Source organism: Salmo salar, chromosome 14, assembly GCF_965601325.2.
Source record: "Salmo salar chromosome 14, fSalSal1, whole genome shotgun sequence".
Lineage (NCBI taxonomy): Eukaryota > Metazoa > Chordata > Actinopteri > Salmoniformes > Salmonidae > Salmo > Salmo salar.
In genome coordinates this window covers 38,675,001-38,700,527 of record NC_138304.1, presented here as the reverse complement: position 1 = coordinate 38,700,527, position 25,527 = coordinate 38,675,001, and the positions used below count along the sequence as shown (strand labels likewise).

At 45.2% G+C, this 25,527-nt stretch overlaps 1 protein-coding gene across 1 annotated transcript in view; it reads left to right on the top strand.

Moving 5' to 3' along the window:
* LOC106569458 (ephrin type-A receptor 4) overlaps window positions 1–25,527 on the top strand; it is a 72,311-nt gene that overhangs the window by 18,572 nt on the left and 28,212 nt on the right. The window lies entirely within an intron of this gene.

The window sequence follows — 25,527 nt, the reverse complement described above, 5'->3', positions numbered from 1 at the left end:
CAGTGACCAAAATACATAAATCAACTACCCTCTACATAATACACACACCCTGAACCACATAAACCAAATACCCGCTGCCACGTCCTGACCAGCCTACACTAACAAAATAACCCTCATACTGGTCAGAACGTGACATTACCCCCCCCCCCCCCCCCAAAGGTGCAGACCCCGGATGCACCTCACACACAAAAAAAAACAAATAACCCCCAAAACACTAATAAATCCCCAAAAGTACATGGGGGGGAAGGGAGGGTGGCCACCGTCACCGAGGGTGGCCACCGTCACCGACGGTGCTCCTGCAACACCCCCCCCCCCCTAACCCCAATACTCCCCCCTCAGAAGGTGGCTCAGGAGCCGGACGCAGACCCCACTCCACCCCTGGCTCACTCCCCTCATAAACTGTCTCTACAGTGATGTCCCTCTCTGTCGACCCCGGACTGTAGGGTGACTCTAGGGGCTCTGGACTGTAGGGTGACTCTAGGAGCTCTGGACTGTAGGGTGACTCTAGGAGCTCTGGACTGTAGGGTGACTCTAGGAGCTCTGGACTGTAGGGTGACTCTAGGAGCTCTGGACTGTAGGGTGACTCTAGGAGCTCTGGACTGTAGGGTGACTCTAGGAGCTCTGTACTGTAGGAAGACTCTAGGAGCTCTGGACTGTAGGAAGACTCTAGGAGCTCTGGACTGTAGCCAGACTCACTCGGCTCTGAACAGTGGGCCGCCTCACCTGGTTCCGAACAGTGGGCCGTCTCTCTCCGGGGCACTGCCGCCGGAAGCTCTGGACGAGGCACTGTTGCCGGAAGTTCTGGACTGTAGCCAGACTCACTCGGCTCCGAACAGTGGGCCGTCTCACCTGGTTCCGAACAGTGGGCCATCTCGCTCTGGACGAGGCACTGTCGCCGGAAGTTCTGGACGAGGCACTGTTGCCGGAAGTTCTGGACTGTAGCCAGACTCACTCGGCTCTGAACAGTGGGCCGTCTCTCTCCGGGGCACTATCGCCGGAAGGCCTGGTGCGTGGGGCTGACTTAGGACGTGCCAGACTAAGGACACGCACCACATGGCTAGTACGAGGAACATGGACAGGACGTGCTGGACTGGGCTGACGCACTGAAGCCTGGTGCGTGGTGCTGGTAATGGAGGTACCATACTGGAGACACGCACCTTAGGGCTAGTGCGTGGAGCGGGAACAGGACGTACTGGACTGGGCTGACGCACTGGAAGCCTGATGCGTGGTGCTGGTACTGGATATGCCAGACTGGAAACACACACCTTAGGGCTAGTGCGTGGAGCGGGAACAGGACGTACTGGACTGGGCTGACGCACTGGAATCCTGGTGCGTGGTGCTGGTACTGGATATGCCAGCCTGGAAACACACACCATAGGGCTAGTGCGTGGAGCGGGAACAGGACGTACTGGACTGGGCTGATGCACTGGAAGCCTAGTGCGTGGTGCTGGTACTGGATATGCCAGACTGGAAACACACACCTTAGGGCTAGTGCGTGGAGCAGGAACAGGACGGGTTGGACTGGGCTGACGCACTGGAAGCCTGGTGCGTGGTGCTGGTACTGGATATGCCAGCCTGGAAACACACACCTTAGGGCTAGTGCGTGGAGCGGGAACAGGACGTACTGGACTGGGCTGATGCACTGGAAGCCTAGTGCGTGGTGCTGGTACTGGATATGCCAGACTGGAAACACACACCTTAGGGCTAGTGCGTGGAGCGGGAACAGGATATATTGGACCGTGAAGGCGCACTGGCGGTCTCGAGCGCAGTACTGGCTCCACCCTTCCTGGCTGGATGCCCGCTTTCCCCTGACAAATGCGGGACGCAGGTACTGTGCACACCGGCCTGTGAATACTAGGCCTCAACGCCGTGCACCTCACTCCAACGCATGGGACCTGACAAATACTAGGCTGCCCCCAATAAGCACGGGGATTTGGCTTGGGGCTCAATCCTGGCCCTGCCAAACTACCCGTGTGCCCCCCCCCAAAAAAATTGGGGGGCTGCCTCTCCGGCTTAATAGCCAGTCGTGTTCCCCTGTAGCGTTCCCAGTCTTCGCTCCATTTTTTCCATGGGCCCTCTCCGGCCATAATCTGTTCCCATGTCCATTTCTCCCGTTGGCCCAACTCAAATTCCCTTTTCTCCTCAACGTCCACCTGTTGTTCCTTCCTTCGCTGCTTGGTCCGGATTTGGTGGGAGGTTCTGTAACGACGGTCATCAGGAATGGACCAAGGCGCAGCGGGTTGAGTGCTCATAATTAACTTTTTAATGAAAACACTTATACAAACAAAACGATGGACGACAAATACAGACTTGAAGGCAACCGACAGCAATTCAAGTGACAAACTCCCACAAACACACCCTAATATATAGGACTCTCAATCAAAGGCAACTAGACAACACCTGCCTTCAACTGAGAGTCCACACCCCAATTAACTAAACATAGAAACAGACCAACTAGAAAGAACAGACTAACAGAGCAGTGACCAAAAACCCCGAAATACAGAAATCAACTACCCTCTACATAATACACACACCCCGAACCACATAAACCAAATACCCTCTGCCACGTCCTGACCAGCCTACACTAACAAAATAATACTGGTCAGAACGTGACACAACCGTTGACTTTTTCCACATTTTGTTGTGTTTAAAAGTGGGATTAAAATAGATTTGATTGTATTTTTTGTCAAGTATCTACACAAAATACACAATTCTTCAAGCTCTGTCAAGTTGTTTGTTGATCATTGCTAGACAACCATTTTCAGGTCTTGCCATAGATTTTCAAGTAGATTTAAGCCAAAATTAACTCAGACACTCAGGAACATTCACTGTCTTTGGTAAGCAACTCCAGTGTGGATTTGCTTTGTGTTTTAGGTTATTGTCATGCTGAAAGGCGAATTCATATCCCAGTGTCTGTTGGAAAGCAGACTGAACCAGATTTTCCTCTAGGCTTTTGCCTGTGCTTTGCTCTATAAAAAGCTCAGTTACTTTTTATATAAAAAAAACCTCCTTAGTAATTGCTGATGACAAACCTACCCATAACATGATGCTGCCACCACCATGCGTGAAAATATGAAGAGTGGTACTCAGTGATGTGTTGTTGTCAGGGATTTCTTCGTCTTCTGACAATATAACGAAATCATCGTCGGAAAAGGTAGACCAATACGCAGCAGGTATGTGATTGTTCATTTTGAACATTTATTCACTTCAAAACGAACGTACAAAAATAACAAAAAAACACGAACGATTGACAAACTGACAGTCTGGTAAGGCACTCGGCTAAACACAGAACAATCACCCACAAAATACAAGACAAACACACCCAACTAATATAGGACTTCCAATCAAAGGCAACACCAAACAGCTGCCTTCAATTGGAAGTCCAACCCCAATTAACTCAACATAGAACCAGACACACTAGACTAAACATAGAAATACATAAACCAAAACCCGGAAATACTAAATCAAACACCCTTTTAACAAACACACCACCCCGAACCACATAAAACGAATACCCTCTGCCATGTCCTGACCAAACTACAATACTAATTAACCCTTATACTGGCCAGGACGTGACAGTTGTTGGATTTTCCACAAACATAATGCTTTGTATTCAGGACATGAAGTTAATTTCTTTGCAGTTTTACTTTAGTGCCTTATTGCAAGCAGGATGCATGTTTTGGAATATTTTTATTCTGTACAGGCTTCCTTCTTTTCACTCTGTCATTTAGGTCATTATTGTGGAGCAACTACAATGTTGTTGTTTCGTCTTCAGTTTTATCCTATCATAGCCATTAAACTCTGTAACAGCTTTAAAGTCACCATTTGGCCTCATGGTGAAATCCCTGAGTGGTTTCCTTCCTCTCCAGCTACTTAGTTAGGAAGGAACCCTATACCTTTGTTGTGACTGGGTGTATTGATACACCATCCAAAGTGTAATTAATAACTTCACCAAGCTCAAAGGGATATTCAGTGTGTTTTTTCCATCTACCAATAGGTGCCCTTCTTTGCGAGGCATTGGAAAACCTCCCTGGGCTTTGTGGTTGAATCTGTGTTTGAAATTCACCGCTCGACTGAGGACCTTACAGATACAGTGAGGGGAAAAAAGTATTTGATCCCCTGCTGATTTTGTACGTTTGCCCACTGACAAAGAAATTATCAGTCTATCATTTTAATGGTAGGTTTATTTGACCAATGAGAGACAGAATAACATACAAAATCCAGAAAAACGGATTTCAAAAATGTTATAAATTGATTTGCATTTTATTGAGGGGAAATAAGTATTTTACCCCCTCTCAATCAGAAAGATTTCTGGCTCCCAGATGTCTTTTATACAGGTAACGAGCTGAGATTAGGAGCACACTCATAAAGGGAGTGCTCCTAATCTCAGCTTGTTACCTGTATAAAAGACACCTGTCCACAGAAGCAATCAATCAATCAGATTCCAAACTCTCCACCATGGCCAAGACCAAAGAGCTCTCCAAGGATGTCAGGGACAAGATTGTAGACCTACACAAGGCTGGAATGGGCTACAAGACCATCGCCAAGCAGCTTGGTGAGAAGGTGACAACATAAGGTGTGATTATTCGCAAATGGAAGAAACACAAAAGAACTGTCAATCTCCCTCGGCCTGGGGCTCCATGCAAGATCTCACCTCGTGGAGTTGCAATGATCATGAGAATGGTGAGGAATCAGCCCAGAACTACACGGGAGGATCTTGTCAATGATCTCAAGGCAGCTGGGACCATAGTCACCAAGAAAACAATTGGTAACACACTACGCCGTGAAGGACTGAAAGCCTGCAGCACCCACAAGGTCCCCCTGCTCAAGAAAGCACATATACATGCCCGTCTGAAGTTTGCCAATTAACATCTGAATGATTCAGAAGACAACTGGGGAAAGTGTTGTGGTCAGATGAGACCAAAATGGAGCTCTTTGGCATCAACTCAACTCGCCGTGTTTGGAGTAGGAGGAATGCAGCCTATGACCCCAAGAATACCATCCCCACCGTCAAACATGGAGGTGGAAACATTATGCTTTGGGGGTGTTTTTCTGCTAAGGGGACAGGACAACTTCACCGCATCAAAGGGACGATGGATGGGGCCATGTACCGTCAAATCTTGGTTGAGAACCTCCTTCCCTCAGCCAGGGCATTGAAAATGGGTCGTGGATGGGTATTACAGCATGACAATGACCCAAAACACATGGCCAAGGCAACAAAGGAGTGGCTCAAGAAGAAGCACATAAGGTCCTGGAGTGGCCTAGCCAGTCTCCAGACCTTTATCCCATAGAAAATCTGTGGAGGGAGCTGAAGGTTCGAGTTGCCAAACGTCAGCCTCGAAACCTTAATGACTTGGAGAAGATCTGCAAAGAGGAGTGGGACAAAATCCCTCCTGAGATGTGTGCAAACCTGGTGGCAAACTACAAGAAATGTCTGACCTCTGTGATTGCCAACAAGGGTTTTGCCACCAAGTACTAAGTCATGTTTTGCAGAGGGGTCAAATACTTATTTCCCTCATTTTAAAATGCAAATCAATTCATAACATTTTTGACATGCGTTTTTCTGGATTTTTTTGTTGTTGTTATTCTGTCTCTCACTGTTCAAATAAACCTACCATTAAAATGATAGACTGATAATTTCTTTGTCAGTGGGCAAACCTACAAAATTAGCAGGGGATCAAATACTTTTCCCCCTCACTGTAATTGTATGTGTGGGATACAGAGATGGAGTAGTAATTCAAAAATCATGTTAAGCGCTATTATTGCACACAGAGTCCATGCAACTTATTATCTAACATGTTAAGCACATTTTTACTCCTGTGGAGTCACTGGCCTATACACCAAAATATGGAAAAAGTCAAGGGGTGTGAATACTTTCTGAAGGCATTGTATGAGAGAGAGATGTGAATTTGTAAGATGTGTCCAAGTGTGAGAGAGATGTCAGAGAGATATTATGGCTGTAATTCAGTCCTATGTACCTTCAGAGCACCCAACAGAACATTCGGCATTTGGTTGTGTGTATGCTTGTCTAAGTGTGTGTATTTGTGCAAGAGAAATAGAGAGTGAGATGGAGTTAAAGTGGGACAGAGAGAAAGAAAGCAGGCTGGAGAGAGAGATTGTGGGTGTAGATAGCTGTACTGAGTGTGTAATTGCAGTAGACATCTCATCACGTCTGTCATAGTTATAAGCAGATGTGGGACTTGTCCAGGTACTCAGTTCTCTCTGTGTGTGTGTGTGTGTGTGTGTGTGTGTGTGTGTGTGTGTGTGTGTGTGTGTGTGTGTGTGTGTGTGTGTGTGTGTGTGCATGCTTCTCTCTATGTGGGAGAATCCTGGATACATGATCATCACCTGTCTAGTGAGAGAGGAGAAAGAGAGAGATGTATAGAGTTAGGGGGTGAGAGAACGAGAGGGGAGAGTGAAAAAGCAACATTCACAGTCAAGGTGCCCTTAAATTTCTGTCATCTTTGTAATTTACATATTCTTTTTTTTTTACACAAATGCAAATCCAGATAAAATGCTAATCCAGCTCTTTACATAGTTGTGTGTGTACTTCTGTGTTGGTTTCTATAAGCCTGTTCTCGCGCTCTCACTCATATATTTCAAAGGGCTTTATTAGCCTGGAAAACATATGTTTACATTGCCAAAGCAAGTGAAATAGATGGTAAACAAAAGTGAAATAAACTAACAAAAATTAACAGTAAACATTACACTCACAAAAGTTCCAAAGGAATAGAGACATTTCAAATGTTATATTATGTTGATATACAGTGTTACAAACTGCAGAAATAGTTCAAATACTATAGGATAAATAAACATAAATATGGGTTTTATTTACAATGGTGTTTGTTCTTCACTAGTTCCCTTTTTTTGTAGCAACAGGTCACAAATCTCGCTTCTGTGATGGCACACTGTGGTATTTCACCCAATACATATGGGAGTTTATCAAAATTGTATTTGTTTTGGAATTCTTTGTGGGTCTGTGTAATCTGAGGGAAATAGGTGTCTCTAATGTGGTCATACATTTGGCAGGAAGTGCAGCTCAGTTTTCATCAAATTTTTGTGGGCAGTGTGCACAATAGCGTGTCTTCTCTTGAGAGCCAGGTCTGCCTATGGTTGCCTCTCTCAATAGCAAGACTATGCTCACTGAGTCTGCACATAGTCAAAGCTTTCCTTAATTTTTGGTCAGTCACAGTGGTCAGGTATTCTGCCACTGTGTACTCTCTGTTTATGGCCAAATAGCGTTCTATTTTGCTCTGTTTTTTTGTTATTTCTTTCCAATGTGTCAAGTAATTATCATTTTGTTTTCTCATGATTTGGTTGGGTCTAATTGTGTTGCTCTGTGGGGTCTGTTTGTGTTTGTGAACAGAGGGGACTCACATATGTGATCGAACGGCTCGATTCGCTCTTATGAAGCAACATTTGTTTTTTACATTGGATAAAAGTAGAGACTCTGAGCTAGAAAATGTTATATCATACACTACAGTTGAGGAACAATGGGAAAGTAATTCTGCTTTGAAAGTTGATAAGCTTGTAACCTCACTTTTGAGAAAATGGCCTTGAATTCGTTTGTAAATTCAATCTGAAGTGCCAGAGTGCGCTCTGGGCGTTCATAAACTCAGAAAGTTGTCAGATTGTTGGTAAGTTCAGAGCGTTTCGCTCTCCGAGTGTTCAGAGCACACACTGGATGCTCTGGCCAGGAGTAGGGTTGATCCGAGCGTTCTGACCTCACAACGGCATTCAAGCACCCAAGCTAACAGGCTAACATTGGCTAGCTTGCTAACTACTTCCAGACACAAATGAGAGAACACCTCACTGTGGCCATTTTACTCATCCTATCAGAGCTGGGCATCCAGAGCGTTGGTGACTGTAACTGTGCCGCTGGCAACAATTTAATTAATCTTTTTTGCCAACGTTTACTGACACCGGCCATATTCAACGGGTGTTCAGAGTTCGTTATTCTGCGCTCTGGCACTCTCAGACGAGAGCGCTCTGAAATCAGAGAAGATAGCCAGAGCGAATTTACCAGCTATGTCTATTGACAGTTGTCGCAGTGACATCATGAACATTCTATTGAAATGGTTACTTGCATAGTGGAGTCTTTTGTTTAGACATGTAGCTAGCTAAACAATGAACCATAATCCCAACTCATAATGTTACTATCCTGCACGAATCTGCAAGTAGCTAACCAATGAGGTTCAGTGTTAGCTAGCTAACATTAGGCTATAACTAGCAATGCAAATGGCTCTGAGATACGAATAATATTACTACACAGAACGTACACAACATTAACTAACGAGACAGCCAGCTAAGGTTAGCTAGATAGCTAACAGCACGTTTTAACTTGAAATGAAAAATGACTTTCTGACAACATTTGAAATGTGTAATATCTGAAAATGTTGCTAGCTAGACTATTTTACCTGTATACATCCTCCCTCTCTGTCACAAATACCATGGTTGCCCTTAGTTTGAAGATGTAATCTGAAGACAGGTGTTTTATACAATAGCCTTCTGTATGTTGTCTTTTCGACTCCCTCTTAATATTTGCAATCAAACGCCTGAATTTTCTCCATCTCCTTAGCTATCATATTGTAATTCCACTAGGAATTCCACTGGGCATTCCATTGTTTTCAAAACTCGGTCCTCCAGAAAGTGGAGAGCAACACTTTTGCAGTTCTACTGTGTTACAAAGGATTACCTACACATACTGACCAGCTCATGTTATAGACAGAAGCGTGCTACATGGCAGACCAATCCAAAATCATCTCTCGGCATATCCAGCCCATCCATTTTCTCAGCCAATCATGGCTAGCGGGAAGGTACCTGTCTTTTTCTGTGGCTAAACCAACTAGGCTCGTAATTTTAACAATTTGATTTATATTTACAGATGGCATGCAAGTTTGTTATTAAGACACATGAAAGTTCACATATTCCAGAAGGCATTTCTTCCAAATAACGCATTTTGATTTCTAAAAAAAGTTTACATTCAAATGGAGTGCAACATACGCTTAGTTTCCTGAAACGAGTCACATATGTGCTTACGGGACTCTTGTCCAGGATCATATCTCTGTAGGTGATGGCTTTGTTATGGAAGGTTTGGGAAACGCTTCCTTTTAGGTGGTTGTAGAATTTAACGGCTCTTTTCTGGATTTTGATCATTAGCGGGTATCGGCCTAATTCTGCTCTGCATGCATTATTTGATGTTTTACATTGTACACGGAGGATGTTTTTGCAGAATTCTGGTGAGCAGACCCCAGATCTCACAACCATAAAGGGCAATGGGTTATATAACTGATTCAAGTGTTTTTAGCCAGATCCTAATTGGTATGTTGAATTTTATGTTCCTTTCGATGGCATAGAAGGCCCTTCTTGCCTTGTCTCTCAGATTGTTCATAGCTTTGTGGAAGTTACCTGTGGCTGTGAAGTTTAGGCCGAGGTATGTATTGTTTTTTGTGTGCTCGAGGGCAATGGTGTCCTAGATGGAATTTGTATTTGTGGACCTGGCAACTGGACCTTTTTCTAATACCATTATTTTTGTCTTACTGAGATTTACTGTCAGGGCCCAGGTCTGACAGAATCTGTGCAGAAGATCTAGGTGCTGCTGTAGGTCCTCCTTGGTTGGGGACAGAAGCACCTGATCATTGACTGCAGATTCTAGTAGGGTGAGGCCTGCTGCTTCAGACTGTGCTAGTGCCCTCGCCAATTTGTGGATATATATGTTGAAGAGGGTGGGGCTCAAGCTGCATCGCTGTCTCACCCCACGGCCCTGTGGTAAGAAATGTGTGTATTTTTGCTAATTTTAACTACACACTGGTTGTTTGTGTACATGTATATTATAATGTTGCAAGTTTTTTTCCCCAAAACCGCTTTCCATAAATTTTTGTAGCAGACCCTCAGGCCAAATTTAGTCAAATGCTTTTTTGAAATCAACAAAGCATGAGAAGACTTTGCTTTTGTATTGTTGTAGTCTGCTGTTAATGATAATGCATAGGATTTTCCCAAGGTTGCTGTTGACACATATCCCACGGTAGTTATTGAGGTCACATTTGTCCTTGGTTCCAAATATTGGGGAAGATGCCAGAGCTGAGGATGATGTTAGAGTTTAAGTATAGCAAATTGGAATTTGTAGTCTATATATTTTATCATTTCATTGAGGATACCATCAACAACACAGGCCTTTTTGGGTAGGAGGGTTTGTATTTTGTCCTGTACATTCAATGTAATTGGATAATCCAGTGGGTTCTGGAAGTCTTTAGTAGTTGATTCTAAGACACCTCACTATTACAGTGAGACGTTTTGTCCAGCAAGTTCTCTTGAAGGGATTGAATTTGTTGTTGCCTAATTGTTTTTGTTAGGTTTCTACACTATTTTCGTTCCATCTATAACATTTCTTAATATAATAATATAATAATATATTATGCAGTTCCTTTGGCTTTGATGCCTCATGATTTGAGTATTGCTCTGTTCAAGTAGACTGTGATTTTGCCGTGATCTGATCGGGTGTCAGTGGGCTGACTGTGAACGCTCTGAGAGACTCTGTATTGATGTCAGTGATAAAGTAATATACAGTACTACTGCCAAGGGATGAGCTGTAGGTGTACCTACCATAAGAGTCCCCTCGAACCCTACCCTGAGGATGTGGCTGTGGTGTGGGTGTAGGTCCTCTTGGTGTGGATCCTCTTGGTGCAGGTCCTCCGCGGGGGGGCTGCATTTCTGAGAGGGTGTCTCGCTGGTCTGGCCATGGTGTCCGTTTCTCTATTGCTCCTGTATGAGTTGCTGGGGCTGCGGTTGAGGGTGATGTCCTTCCTAGCAAAGGTGGGCACTGCTGCCTTGTAGAGGTGGACCTGGTCATAAAGGCTGTTTTAGTCCAAGGTGGAGTGGTGGGCCAGGTAAATATTTGGTTTTGAGGCACAGTCCTGGTAAATGCTTGCATTCACCTGCTGTGGCAGGGTGAAAGTATTTTTGTGGTAGCAGGGTTGAGATTCTTTCTTTCTTGAGTCGGAAGTGCCCCTGACTGTTCCAGTGTGTCAGCTGTCTTGGTGCTGGATAGAGGGAAGGACACAGAGTGATGGATAGATGGAGTGATACATGAGGGCAGGATGGACATCAGAGGGAGTTATGGGTGCCCATTAGACCTGGGGAAAATTAGATGTTTTTCAGAGTTAACCATTGTGGAGTAGTAAACCCAAGGCTGTCCCAATCACTGCTCTGTGGTCAAGGTATTCTTGTAAATTGTAACACAATACAGCTCCTAAATCTTCATCTGATTCCGTAATCTCTGTTCTATTCTGCTACTACCTGCCTGCAGCTCTTGTGAACTAAACCAGAGTTCCTAACCAGATGAACTATGATTATCCTCAAAGGAGACGTGTGTCAACACCTCTGCAGTGACACACAGTGAGTGGTGTAGTTAAACACAACAGGACATCTGTGTAAGGGTTGGTGGATATTATACTGTATATGACTACTCTGAGAGAGTGAGATGTCTGTCTGTCAGGCCTACCTAAACCAGGATTAGATCCTTCCTCACCAACACATACATGCACACACATATGTACGCACACATGCACATGCACACACACCTTGTGGGAACACACAATTCAGTCCGATTCAAAATCCTATTTTCCCTAAACCTAACCCGTACTCTTACCTTAACCCAAAAACCTAAACCTAACACTAGCTCCTAGCTCCTAACCCTAGCTCCTAACCCTGACCCTTAACGTAATTCTAACACTAATTCTAACCTTAACCCTAAACCCCCTAGAAATAGCATTTGACCTTGTAGGGACAAACAAAATGTCCTCAGTTGGTCAAATGTTTGTTTGTTTACTATTCTTGTAGGGACTCCTGGCCCCCACAAGAATAGTTAAACATGTCCACACACACACACACTGTTACACTGATGCAGCTGTCACTGAATAGGTGTTGACACTCCAAAATTCATCTCTCCTTCCTCCATGAGTCGACCAAACATTCTGGTAACATACTAGTCTAGGTGAATTTAGTTTCACATTCTTGTAAGGGCTGTCGTTAGAGACAGTCGACCAAGGTGCAGCGGTGTTAGTGTTCATCACAATTTTTAATTAGAACAAAAGAGAACACTACACAAAAATAAGAAAACCGACAGCCAAACAGTCCTGTCAGGTGCAAAACACTAACGGAAACAATTACCCACAAAACCCAAAGGAAAAACATGCTCCTTATGTGTGACTCCCAATCAGCAACAACGAGCTTCAGCTGTGCCTGATTGGGAGCCACACACACGGCCCAAAACAAAGAAATACAAAAACATAGAAACAGGAACATAGAACGCCCACCCAATGTAACACCCTGGCCTAACCAAAATAAAGAACAAAAACCCCTCTCTATGGCCAGGGCGTTACAATTCTCACAGCTTTTAGTGTGTAGGGGGGGCTCAGGCTGGGGGAGGGGCGGTTGGAATCGACAGTGAGAATATTAGCATGTCAAAATCCCCCTGCAACAATGATTCCCTTCTCACTATTTAATAAAATATCTACTAGTTAGAACGCATCACTATTTAATTAAATATCTAGGAGTTAGAACGCATCACTATTTAATTAAATATCTAGTAGTTAGAACGCATCACTATTTAATTAAATATCTAGTAGTTAGAACGCATCACTATTTAATTAAATATCTAGTAGTTAGAACGCATCACTATTTAATTAAATATCTAGTAGTTAGAACGCATCACTATTTAATTAAATATCTAGGAGTTAGAACGCATCACTATTTAATTAAATATCTAGGAGTTAGAACGCATCACTATTTAATTAAATATCTAGGAGTTAGAACGCATCACTATTTAATTAAATATCTAGGAGTTAGAACGCATCACTATTTAATTAAATATCTAGTAGTTAGAATGCATCACTATTTAATTAAATATCTAGTAGTTAGAATGCATCACTATTTAATTAAATATCTAGTAGTTAGAATGCATCACTATTTAATTAAATATCTAGTAGTTAGAACGCATCACTATTTAATTAAATATCTAGTAGTTAGAACGCATCACTATTTAATTAAATATCTAGTAGTTAGAACGCATCACTATTTAATTAAATATCTAGTAGTTAGAACGCATCACTATTTAATTAAATATCTAGGAGTTAGAACGCATCACTATTTAATTAAATATCTTGTAGTTAGAACGCATCACTATTTAATTAAATATCAAATTTTGTAGCGAACTTTGACATAATTCACTGTGGGGATCGAACTTGATCATAAACTAATTTTAAAGCCCAAAACCACATCTAAAAAAATCTGCCGATCGCAATTTATTTAGGCTTTCTAGTGCAGACCAGGGCTTTTGGCCCGGCTGGGTTGCAACACAGTAGCCGACCAGCAGAGCTCATGACTTCACACTCCAGACCGGATACTGGAGGCCTGGTTGTCTCCCCCCTACATGCTTGGCTGGCAGCTTCAGCTGCTCTCATCAGGAGATTGGATACAAAAGCCAAGAAACTGACTGTTTACTCTGTGTGTGTGTGTGTGTGTGTGTGTGTGTGTGTGTGTGTGTGTGTGTGTGTGTGTGTGTGTGTGTATCTACTGTCCTTCCTCCTCTGTCACTGTGTGCATTCCTGCCCTGCAGGATCTTATCAGGGGGCGGGTCTCTCTGAATCTGATGGATGACCCCGGAGCTGTCAATCTAGGAGTCACGCGATACCTGACCTGCCATTGACATGAAAAAAACACACACAAACTTACTCTCTCTCACACAGACACACACACACACACACACACTCTGTCTCTCACATACTCACACACATGCACAAACACACTGGAACACATACAACCATACTGGCATACATTTTGGCACACTGTGAGCTATTGAGGTGTAGCAGGAAGACAGGACACAATGCTGTGAGCTGGCTTTGTCTCCATCCCACCCTGCCCTCCTCCCTCTTCTCCACATTAAACAGAGGGCAGGTGACTGAAAGAGAGGGAGAGAATAGGAAAGGGATGTGCAGCCATAAACTCTCTCCCCCTCTCTCTATCTCTCTACCATACCTGCTGTCTCAACCTCTGAATTCTCGGCTTTGAAAAGCCATCTGACATTTACTCGTGAGGTCCTGACCTGTTGCACCCACTACAACCACTGTGATTATTATTTAACCCTGCTGGTCGTCTATGAACGTTTGAATATCTTGAAGAATGAGTCGGCCTTAATGGACATTTTTGTTAGACATTACTGCACTTTTGGAGCTAGGAACACAAGCATTTCACTAAACCTGCAACAGCATCAGATAAATATGTGTATGCGATTAATAACATTTGATTTGATGCACTCTTATAATCTCCACCCGGCACGGCCAGAAGAGGACTCGCCACCCCTCACACCTGTGTCTGTGTGTGAGGGTTTTTATGCTATCAGTGCTTAATTGAGCTATAAAAAACAATAACAATCTTTAAAGCATTCCTTTGTGTTTGAGAGAGAGAGAGAGAGAGGACTGTTAACCCCAATCCACAAAAGTGGAGACAAATTTGACCCCAATAACTACCTTGGGATCTGCGTCAAAAGCAACCTTGGGAAAATCTTCTGCATTATCATTAACAGCAGACTTGTACATTTCCTCAGTGAAAACAATGTACAGTGATTCCTCCTTTAAAAGTTGCGTCATACTGCACATCCATAGGCATAGTTATTTGTATCCTCCACTACACAATAAGCATGTAAATAGTTAGCTAGCTATGTTACTTATAGTGCATTCCATGGAAAGGCAAGCTTACACAATTGTACATTCAATTTGCAGTAAATGCTTTAGATGGCTAGATTCTTTACATCCACTGTTTCCCACTGTTGCTGGTTTTCTCAGGAGTCCCTAAAACATTAAACAACACGAATTGCAATGTCATACTCATGTAATAACACCAGCTAGCTAGCTGGCTAATGTTAGCTAGTCGGCTAACTTGATAAATAGCGATTTTCATAAATTAACTTTATGACAAAAAAATATGCACAATCATTTGTCTCTACGTTAACTAACATATTCCTCTCAAGTGTAATTTTTTTGCTTGACTCGTTATGTTATAATTACTTACATTTGCTTCCACCCTAATGTTTTGTCAGCCATCTTTGCTGAAGAAAGTCATGAGGGACGGGTGGCTCGTGTCAAATTCGTCATTGGAACCACTCGATATGATTGGTCATATAAAAACCTTGGGACCCAAATGCATAATGAGTGCTCTAACTCCCCTTGTGGTGGTCTGAAGCAATGAAGCCATGACGCTGGGTACCTCTAAGTCCCGCGGACAAGCTCACCTCTTTTAAAGGAGAAACCACTGTACTGAGCAAATGTCAAATTGGCTTTTAACCAAATTACCGTACGATAGACCACGTATTCACCCTGCACACCCTAACTGACAAACAAAAAAACAAAAAATAAATAAATGCAACGTCTTCTCATGCTTTTGTTGACTCAAGTTGGCATGGTCTGCTATACAAATTAATGGAAAGTGGTGTTGGGGGAAAAACAACAACATTATAACATCCATGTACACAAACAACAAGTGTGCGGTTAGAATTGGCAAAAAAACAAATTTCTTTCCCCAGGGTTGTGGGGTGAGACAGGGATGCAGCCACCTTATTCTACATATAAATCAGCGAATTGGCGTGGGTACTAGAACAGTCTGCAGCACCCGACCTCACCCTACTAGAATCTGAAGTCAAATGAATACTGTTTGCTAATGATCAGGTGCTTCTGTCCCCAACCAAGGAGGGCCCATATCTATTGGGTGAAATACCACTGTGTGCAATCACAGCAGCAATATTTTTGACCTGTTGCCACAAGAAAAGGGCAACCAGTGAAGAATAAGCACCATTGTAAATACAACCCATATTTATGTTTATTTATTTTCCCTTTTTTTACTTTAACTATTTGCACATCGTCACAACGCTGTAAATAGACATAATATGACTTCTGACATTTCTTTATTCCTTTGAAACTTGTGTGAGTGTAATATTTACTGTTCACTTTTTATAGTTTATTTGACTTTTGTTTATCCATTTCACTTGCTTTGGCAATGTAAACAATTGAATTGAGAGGCGATGTCAGCAGCAGTGTGAGAGGCAGCAGCAAGAGATGTGGAATAGTGAGAGAGAGAGCAAGAGAGAGCATTAGAGAAAAAGAAAGAGAGAGCATTAGAGAGAGAGCATGAAAGAGCGAGAGGATTACAGAGAAGAGAGCATTAGAAAGAGAGCATTAGAGAGAGAGTATTAGAGAAAGGAAGAGAATGAGGATTAGAGAGAAAGAAAAAGAGGATTAGAGGGAGAGGATTAGGGAGAAAGAAAGAGAGCATTACAGAGAGAGAGAGAGGATTAGAGAGGGAGGATTAGCAAGAGAGAGGGAGGATTAGCAAGAGAGAGGGAGCATTAGAGAGAGAGCATTAGAGAGAGCGAGAGCATTAGAGAGTGAGCTTTAGATAGAGAGAGGATTAGATGGAGAGGATTAGAGTAGAGAGATAAAATCAGAAATGAAATGCACACCTGAGTTGCAAAATGCTGTGCTTAAATATTTCAACATGGTTTTAACTTCTGGCTGCTTCCCTGATGTCTGGAACCAGGGGCTCATCTCCCCTATCCACAAAGGTGGAGACAAATCAGACCCCAATAATTACAGGGGAATTTGCGTAAACAGCAATTTGGGAAAGGTTTTCTGTAGCATTTTGAATTCAAGAATTCAAACCTTTCTTCAAGAAAAAAATGTAATAAGTAAATGTCAAATTGTCTTTCTCCCCAACCATCGCACTACTAACCATATATACACCTTACACACAATAATTAATAAACAAGTCCACCAAAAGAAAAGCGGGCAAAATCTTTGATTGCTTTATTGACTTTAAAAAAGCCTTCGATTCTATTTGGCCTGAAGGGCTATTCTACAAAATTCTCCAAAGTGGGCTTGGTGGTGAGATGTATGACTTAATAAAATGTATGTACACAGAAAAAAAGTGTGCAATAAAAATCTAAAAACAAAGAACAGAATTATTATTACAACGTCGAGGTGTGAGACATGGCTGCAGTTTGAGTCCAAATCTTTTCAACATTTATACCAATGAATTAGCAGACATGTTGGACCATTCTCCAGCCCCAGGACTCACACTATTTGACACAAGAGGTAAAATACCTGCTATATGCTGATGATTTGATACTTCTATCACCAACCAAAGGTCTTCAACAGAACCTTAACATTCTAGAGCAATATTGCCATAATTGGGACCTGGCAGTAAATTTCAAAAAAACTAAAATCATGATTTTTCACAAAAAAAAAAAACAGATGTCAGAAACACAAATATAAATTCACCCTGAACAACACCATAATTGAACACACAAAAATACACATACCTTGGTCTGACCATATCTGCATCGGGAAACTTTAATATGGCAGTGAAGGCATTCAAAGAAAAAGCCTGCAGAGCATTGTATGCAATAAAAATGAAATTATTCAATATCAACATCCCAATTAGAATTTGGATCAAAATATTTGACTGTGTAATCCTACCAATAGCTCTTTATGGAAGTGAGGTTTGGGGGCCACTCAATAAACTGGACTTTAATATGTGGGACAAACATCCAATTGAAGCCCTACATGCAGAATTCTGTCGGAAAATTCTACAAGTCCAGAGAAATGCACCAACTAATGCATGTAGGGCAGAATTGGGCCGCTTTCCAGTGGTAATGAAAATTCTCAAAAGATCATAAACATTTTGGCTACATCTAAATTCAAGTCCAAATTCAAGTCTGCAATTTAAAGCACTTCAAACCCAAGAGCTGAGCCCAGAAATGAGCCCTTTTAGTCAGCTGGTCTTGGACCTAACCAACCAAGCTGACACCAGCACTGCTTCAAAAGAAATAATTAAAATAAACAAAATCATGAACCAATCAAAGGACTCATATTTACAACATTTGAAAAACGAAACAAAATCCCAAAGCCGACGAAATTGCTATCAGACCCTAAACAAAGAATATGAATTGGCTGATTATCTCTACTCTGTCAGAGATACGAAGCAGAGACAGATCCTTACCAAGTACAGGCTGTGACCACCAATTGGCAATAGAAACCGGCTGACATAAAAAGACATGGCTACCCAAAGAGGAGTGTTTATGTGGTCACTGCACGACAGGGGAGGTAGAAACAGAGATGAACTTTCTCCTTTACTTTGAGAAATATTCCTCACCAAGAGATTCATTTTTCACAGAAATGACTACATTTAATCCAAATTTTTACTTATTAAACCCAGAGGAAAAACTGAAAATACTCATGGGCGAAGGAGCAATGGCTCCTCTTGCAGCCAAATATGTATTTGCCTGCCATAGCCTGAGACACTGAATAATAATATCTGCCTAGTAAATAGTAACTTACTTATTATTACTATTATTGGTATTACTATTATTGTTATTACTATTATTATTGTTGTTTATCATTCCAAATAGTAGTGGTATGGGTAGTAGGGTGATGGTAATGATAGCTGTTTAGTGATGGTTGTGGTGGTAGTAGTAGTAGTAGTAATGATGATGGTAGTTGTAGTACTGATGTAATGGTGAAGATGACCGTTATTTAGTTATAAGTTAAAGTTTCATTTTCCATGTTTAGCTTTTTATATTTATTACATTTCTACTATATTGTTGTTATTTTTGTATTTAATTGTGTATTATTATTTACTACCATTTTATATTATTTTTTTATTTTATTACAATGTTTATTGTATACATTGTTGCTTTGGCATTATTGACACAATGTTTTTCATGCCAATAAAGCAGCTTGAATTTGAGAGAGAGCATAAGTGAGAGAGCGTTAGAGAGTATTAGAGAGAGAGAGCATTAGAAAAAGAGGGAGAAAGCGTTAGAGAAAGAGAGAGAGGATTAGAGAGAGAAATAAAGCGAGCAGGCATTAGAGAGAGATTATTAGAGAGAAAGAAAGAGAGCATTGGAGAGAAATAGAGAGGGCATTAGAAAGAGAGAGATTATTAGAGAGAAAGAAAGAGGGAGAGCATTGGAGAGAAATAGAGAGAGCATTAGAAAGAAAGAGTGAGATTATTAGAGAGAAAGAGAGAGCATTCGAGAGAGAGGGCATTAGAGAGAGAGCGATAGAGGGCATTAGCGAGAAAAAGAGAGAGCATTAGAGAGAGGGAGAGCATTAGAGAGGAGAAAGAGAGGATTAGGGAGAGAGCATTAGAAAGAGAGGGAGAGAGCATTAGAAAGAGAGAGAGCATTAGAAAGAGAGGTAGAGAGCATTAGAAAGAGAGGGAGAGAGCATTAGAGAGGGAGAGAGCATTAGAAAGAGGGAGAGAGCATTAGAAAGAGGGAGAGCATTAGAGAAACACAGAGAGCATTAGAAAGAAAGAAAGAAAGAAAGAAAGAAAGAAAGAAAGAAAGAAAGAAAGAAAGAAAGAAAGAAAGAAAGAAAGAAAGAAAGAAAGAAAGAGAAAGAAAGAAAGAAAGAGCATTAGAAAGAAAGAGAGAGAGGGGGGATTAGAGAGAAAGAGAGGGCATCAGAGGGAAAGAAAGAGCAAATTAGAGAGAAAGAGAGGGATAGGATTTGAGAGAAAGACAGAGCATTAGAAAAAGAAAGATTGAGAGGGAGTATTAGAGAGAAAGAAAGTGAGAGGGCATTAGAGAGAGAGAGCATGAGAGAGATTATTAAAGAGAGAGAGGGTTAGAGAGAAATAGAGAGAGAGGGCATTAGAGAGAGAGAGAGAGAGAGGGCATTAGAGAGAGAGAGGGCATTAGAGAGAGGGCATTAGAAAGAAAGAAAGAAAGAAAGAAAGAGAAAGAAAGAAAGAAAGAAAGAAAGAAAAAGAAAGAGCATTAGAAAGAGAGAGAGTATTAGAGAGAACGGGAGGATTAGAGAGAAAGAGTGAGGGCATCAGAGGGAAAGAAAGAGTGAATTAGAGAGAGGAGAGGATTGGAGAGAAAGAGAAAGTATTAGAGAGAGCATTAGAAAAATAAAGATATAGAGAGAGCATGAGAGAGAGTATTAGAGAGAAATAGAGAGAGAGAGAGAGGGCATTAGAGAGAGAGAGGGAGGGCATTGGAGAGAGAGAGAGGGAGGGCATTAGAGAGAGAGAGAAGGAGGGCATTAGAGAGAGAGAGAGGGAGGGCATTAGAGAGAGAGAGGGAGGGCATTAGAGAGAGAGAGGGAGGGCATTAGAGAGAGAGAGGGAGGGCATTAGAGAGAGAGAGGGAGGGCATTAGAGAGAGAGGGGGAGGGCATTAGAGAGAGAGGGGGAGGGCATTAGAGAGAGAGAGAGGGAGGGCATTAGAGAGAGAGGGGGAGGGCATTAGAGAGAGAGAGAGAGAGGGCATTAGAGAGAGAGGGGGAGGGCATTAGAGAGAGAGGGGGAGGGCATTAGAGAGAGAGAGGGAGGGCATTAGAGAGAGAGGGGGAGGGCATTAGAGAGAGAGGGGGAGGGCATTAGAGAGAGAGAGGGGGAGGGCATTAGAGAGAGAGAGAGGGCATTAGAGAGAGAGAGGGAGGGCATTAGAGAGAGGGGGAGGGCATTAGAGAGAGGGGGAGGGCATTAGAGAGAGAGGGGGAGGGCATTAGAGAGAGAGGGGGAGGGCATTAGAGAGAGAGGGGGAGGGCATTAGAGAGAGAGAGGGAGGGCATTAGAGAGAGAGAGGGAGGGCATTAGAGAGAGAGAGGGAGGGCATTAGAGAGAGAGAGGGAGGGCATTAGAGAGAGAGAGGGAGGGCATTAGAGAGAGAGGGGGAGGGCATTAGAGAGAGAGAGGGGGAGGGCATTAGAGAGAGAGAGGGGGAGGGCATTAGAGAGAGAGAGGGGGAGGGCATTAGAGAGAGAGAGGGGGAGGGCATTAGAGAGAGAGGGGGGGGCATTAGAGAGAGAGAGAGGGAGGGCATTAGAGAGAGAGAGAGGGAGGGCATTAGAGAGAGAGAGGGAGGGCATTAGAGAGAGAGAGGGAGGGCATTAGAGAGAGGGAGGGGGAGGGCATTAGAGAGAGAGAGAGGGAGGGCATTAGAGAGAGGGAGGGGGAGGGCATTAGAGAGAGAGAGGGGGCATTAGAGAGAGAGAGAGGGCATTAGAGAGAGAGAGGGAGGGCATTAGAGAGAGAGAGGGAGGGCATTAGAGCGAGAGAGAGGGAGGGCATTAGAGCGAGAGGGGGGGCATTAGAGAGAGAGAGGGGGAGGGCATTAGAGAGAGAGAGGGGGAGGGCATTAGAGAGAGAGGGCCATAGAGAGGGCATTAGAGAGAGAGAGAGGGGGGGGCATTAGAGAGAGAGGGGGAGGGCATTAGAGAGAGAGAGGGGGAGGGCATTAGAGCGAGAGAGAGGGAGGGCATTAGAGCGAGAGGGGGGGCATTAGAGAGAGAGGGAGGGCATTAGAGAGAGAGAGGGAGGGCATTAGAGCGAGAGAGAGGGAGGGCATTAGAGAGAGAGGGGGAGGGCATTAGAGAGAGAGAGGGAGGGCATTAGAGCGAGAGAGAGGGAGGGCATTAGAGAGAGAGGGGGAGGGCATTAGAGAGAGAGGGGGGGGGCATTAGAGAGAGAGAGGGAGGGCATTAGAGAGAGAGGGAGGGCATTAGAGAGAGAGAGAGGGCATTAGAGAGAGAGGGGGAGGGCATTAGAGAGAGAGGGGGAGGGCATTAGAGAGAGAGGGGGAGGGCATTAGAGAGAGAGAGGGGGAGGGCATTAGAGAGAGAGAGAGGGAGGGCATTAGAGAGAGAGGGAGGGCATTAGAGAGAGAGAGAGGGAGGGCATTAGAGAGAGAGGGGGAGGGCATTAGAGAGAGAGAGGGAGGGCATTAGAGAGAGAGAGAGGGAGGGCATTAGAGAGAGAGGGGGAGGGCATTAGAGAGAGAGAGAGGGAGGGCATTAGAGAGAGAGGGGGAGGGCATTAGAGAGAGAGGGGGAGGGCATTAGAGAGAGAGAGGGGGAGGGCATTAGAGAGAGAGAGAGGGAGGGCATTAGAGAGAGGGAGGGGGAGGGCATTAGAGAGAGAGAGGGGGCATTAGAGAGAGAGAGAGGGCATTAGAGAGAGAGAGGGAGGGCATTAGAGAGAGAGAGGGAGGGCATTAGAGCGAGAGAGAGGGAGGGCATTAGAGCGAGAGGGGGGGCATTAGAGAGAGAGAGGGGGAGGGCATTAGAGAGAGAGAGGGGGAGGGCATTAGAGAGAGAGGGCCATAGAGAGGGCATTAGAGAGAGAGAGAGGGGGGGCATTAGAGAGAGAGGGGGAGGGCATTAGAGAGAGAGAGGGGGAGGGCATTAGAGAGAGGGAGGGGGAGGGCATTAGAGAGAGAGAGGGGGCATTAGAGAGAGAGAGAGGGCATTAGAGAGAGAGAGGGAGGGCATTAGAGAGAGAGAGGGAGGGCATTAGAGCGAGAGAGAGGGAGGGCATTAGAGCGAGAGGGGGGGCATTAGAGAGAGAGGGAGGGCATTAGAGAGAGAGAGGGAGGGCATTAGAGCGAGAGAGAGGGAGGGCATTAGAGAGAGAGGGGGAGGGCATTAGAGAGACAGAGGGAGGGCATTAGAGCGAGAGAGAGGGAGGGCATTAGAGAGAGAGGGGGAGGGCATTAGAGAGAGAGGGGGGGGGCATTAGAGAGAGAGAGGGAGGGCATTAGAGAGAGAGGGGGAGGGCATTAGAGAGAGAGGGGGAGGGCATTAGAGAGAGAGGGGGAGGGCATTAGAGAGAGAGAGGGGGAGGGCATTAGAGAGAGAGAGAGGGAGGGCATTAGAGAGAGAGGGAGGGCATTAGAGAGAGAGAGAGGGAGGGCATTAGAGAGAGAGAGAGGGAGGGCATTAGAGAGAGAGGGGGAGGGCATTAGAGAGAGAGAGGGAGGGCATTAGAGAGAGAGAGAGGGAGGGCATTAGAGAGAGAGGGGGAGGGCATTAGAGAGAGAGAGAGGGAGGGCATTAGAGAGAGAGGGGGAGGGCATTAGAGAGAGAGGGGGAGGGCATTAGAGAGAGAGAGGGAGGGCATTAGAGAGAGAGAGGGAGCGCATTAGAGAGAGAGAGGGGGGCATTAGAGAGAGAGAGGGGAGGGCATTAGAGAGAGAGAGAGGGAGGGCATTAGAGAGAGAGGGGGAGGGCATTAGAGAGAGAGAGAGGGAGGGCATTAGAGAGAGAGGGGGAGGGCATTAGAGAGAGAGAGAGAGGGAGGGCATTAGAGAGAGAGGGGGAGGGCATTAGAGAGAGAGGGGGAGGGCATTAGAGAGAGAGAGGGAGGGCATTAGAGAGAGAGAGGGGAGGGCATTAGAGAGAGAGAGGGAGGGCATTAGAGAGAGAGAGGGAGGGCATTAGAGAGAGAGAGGGAGGGCATTAGAGAGAGAGAGAGGGAGGGCATTAGAGAGAGAGGGGGAGGGCATTAGAGAGAGAGAGAGGGAGGGCATTAGAGAGAGAGAGGGGAGGGCATTAGAGAGAGAGGGGGAGGGCATTAGAGAGAGAGAGAGGGAGGGCATTAGAGAGAGAGGGGGAGGGCATTAGAGAGAGAGAGAGGGAGGGCATTAGAGAGAGAGAGGGAGGGCATTAGAGAGAGAGAGGAGGGCATTAGAGAGAGAGAGGGAGGGCATTAGAGAGAGAGAGGGAGGGCATTAGGGCATTAGAGAGAGAGGGAGGGCATTAGAGAGAGAGAGAGGGAGGGCATTAGAGAGAGAGGGGGAGGGCATTAGAGAGAGAGGGGGAGGGCATTAGAGAGAGAGAGGGGAGGGCATTAGAGAGAGAGAGGGAGGCATTAGAGAGAGAGCGGAGGGCATTAGAGAGAGAGGGGGCAAGAGAGAGCGAGGGCATTAGAGAGAGAGAGGGCAAGAGAGAGAGAGGGCATTAGAGAGAGAGGGCATAGAGAGGGCATTAGAGAGAGAGGGCATTAGAGAGAGAGAGGGGAGGGCATTAGAGAGAGAGGGGGAGGGCATTAGAGAGAGAGAGGGGGAGGGCATTAGAGAGAGAGGGGGAGGGCATTAGAGAGAGAGGGGGAGGGCATTAGAGAGAGAGAGGGGAGGGCATTAGAGAGAGAGAGGGGGAGGGCATTAGAGAGAGAGAGAGGGAGGGCATTAGAGAGAGAGAGGGGGAGGGCATTAGAGAGAGAGAGGGGGAGGGCATTAGAGAGAGAGGGGGAGGGCATTAGAGAGAGAGAGGGAGGGCATTAGAGAGAGAGAGGGGGAGGGCATTAGAGAGAGAGAGGGGGAGGGCATTAGAGAGAGAGAGGGGGAGGGCATTAGAGAGAGAGAGGGAGGGCATTAGAGAGGGAGGGCATTAGAGAGAGAGAGAGGGAGGGCATTAGAGAGAGAGAGAGGGAGGGCATTAGAGAGAGAGGGGGAGGGCATTAGAGAGAGAGGGGGGGGCATTAGAGAGAGAGAGACAGAGGGAGGGCATTAGAGAGAGAGGGAGGGCATTAGAGAGAGAGAGAGGGAGGGCATTAGAGAGAGAGAGGGGGAGGGCATTAGAGAGAGAGGGGGAGGGCATTAGAGAGAGAGAGGGAGGGCATTAGAGAGAGAGGGGGAGGGCATTAGAGAGAGAGGGGGAGGGCATTAGAGAGAGAGGGGGAGGGCATTAGAGAGAGAGAGGGAGGGCATTAGAGAGAGAGAGGGAGGGCATTAGAGAGAGAGAGGGAGGGCATTAGAGAGAGAGAGGGGGAGGGCATTAGAGAGAGAGAGAGGGAGGGCATTAGAGAGAGAGAGGGAGCGGCATTAGAGAGAGAGAGGGGGCATTAGAGAGAGAGAGGGGGCAAGAGAGAGAGAGGGCAAGAGAGAGAGAGGGCATTAGAGAGAGAGGGCCATAGAGAGGGCATTAGAGAGAGAGGGCATTAGAGAGAGAGGGCATTAGAGAGAGAGAGAGGGGGGGGCATTAGAGAGAGAGGGGGAGGGCATTAGAGAGAGAGAGGGGGAGGGCATTAGAGAGAGAGAGGGGGAGGGCATTAGAGAGAGAGAGGGGGGAGGGCATTAGAGAGAGAGAGGGGGAGGGCATTAGAGAGAGAGAGGGGGAGGGCATTAGAGAGAGAGAGGGGGAGGGCATTAGAGAGAGAGGGGGAGGGCATTAGAGAGAGGAGGGGGAGGGCATTAGAGAGAGAGGGGGAGGGCATTAGAGAGAGAGGGGGAGGGCATTAGAGAGAGAGAGGGGGAGGGCATTAGAGAGAGAGAGGGGGAGGGCATTAGAGAGAGAGAGGGGGAGGGCATTAGAGAGAGAGAGGGAGGGCATTAGAGAGAGAGAGGGAGGGCATTAGAGAGAGAGAGGGGGAGGGCATTAGAGAGAGAGAGGGGGAGGGCATTAGAGAGAGAGGGGGAGGGCATTAGAGAGAGAGAGGGAGGGCATTAGAGAGAGAGAGGGGGAGGGCATTAGAGAGAGAGAGGGGGAGGGCATTAGAGAGAGAGAGGGGGAGGGCATTAGAGAGAGAGAGGGAGGGCATTAGAGAGGGAGGGCATTAGAGAGAGAGAGAGGGAGGGCATTAGAGAGAGAGAGAGGGAGGGCATTAGAGAGAGAGGGGGAGGGCATTAGAGAGAGAGGGGGGGGGCATTAGAGAGAGAGAGACAGAGGGAGGGCATTAGAGAGAGAGGGA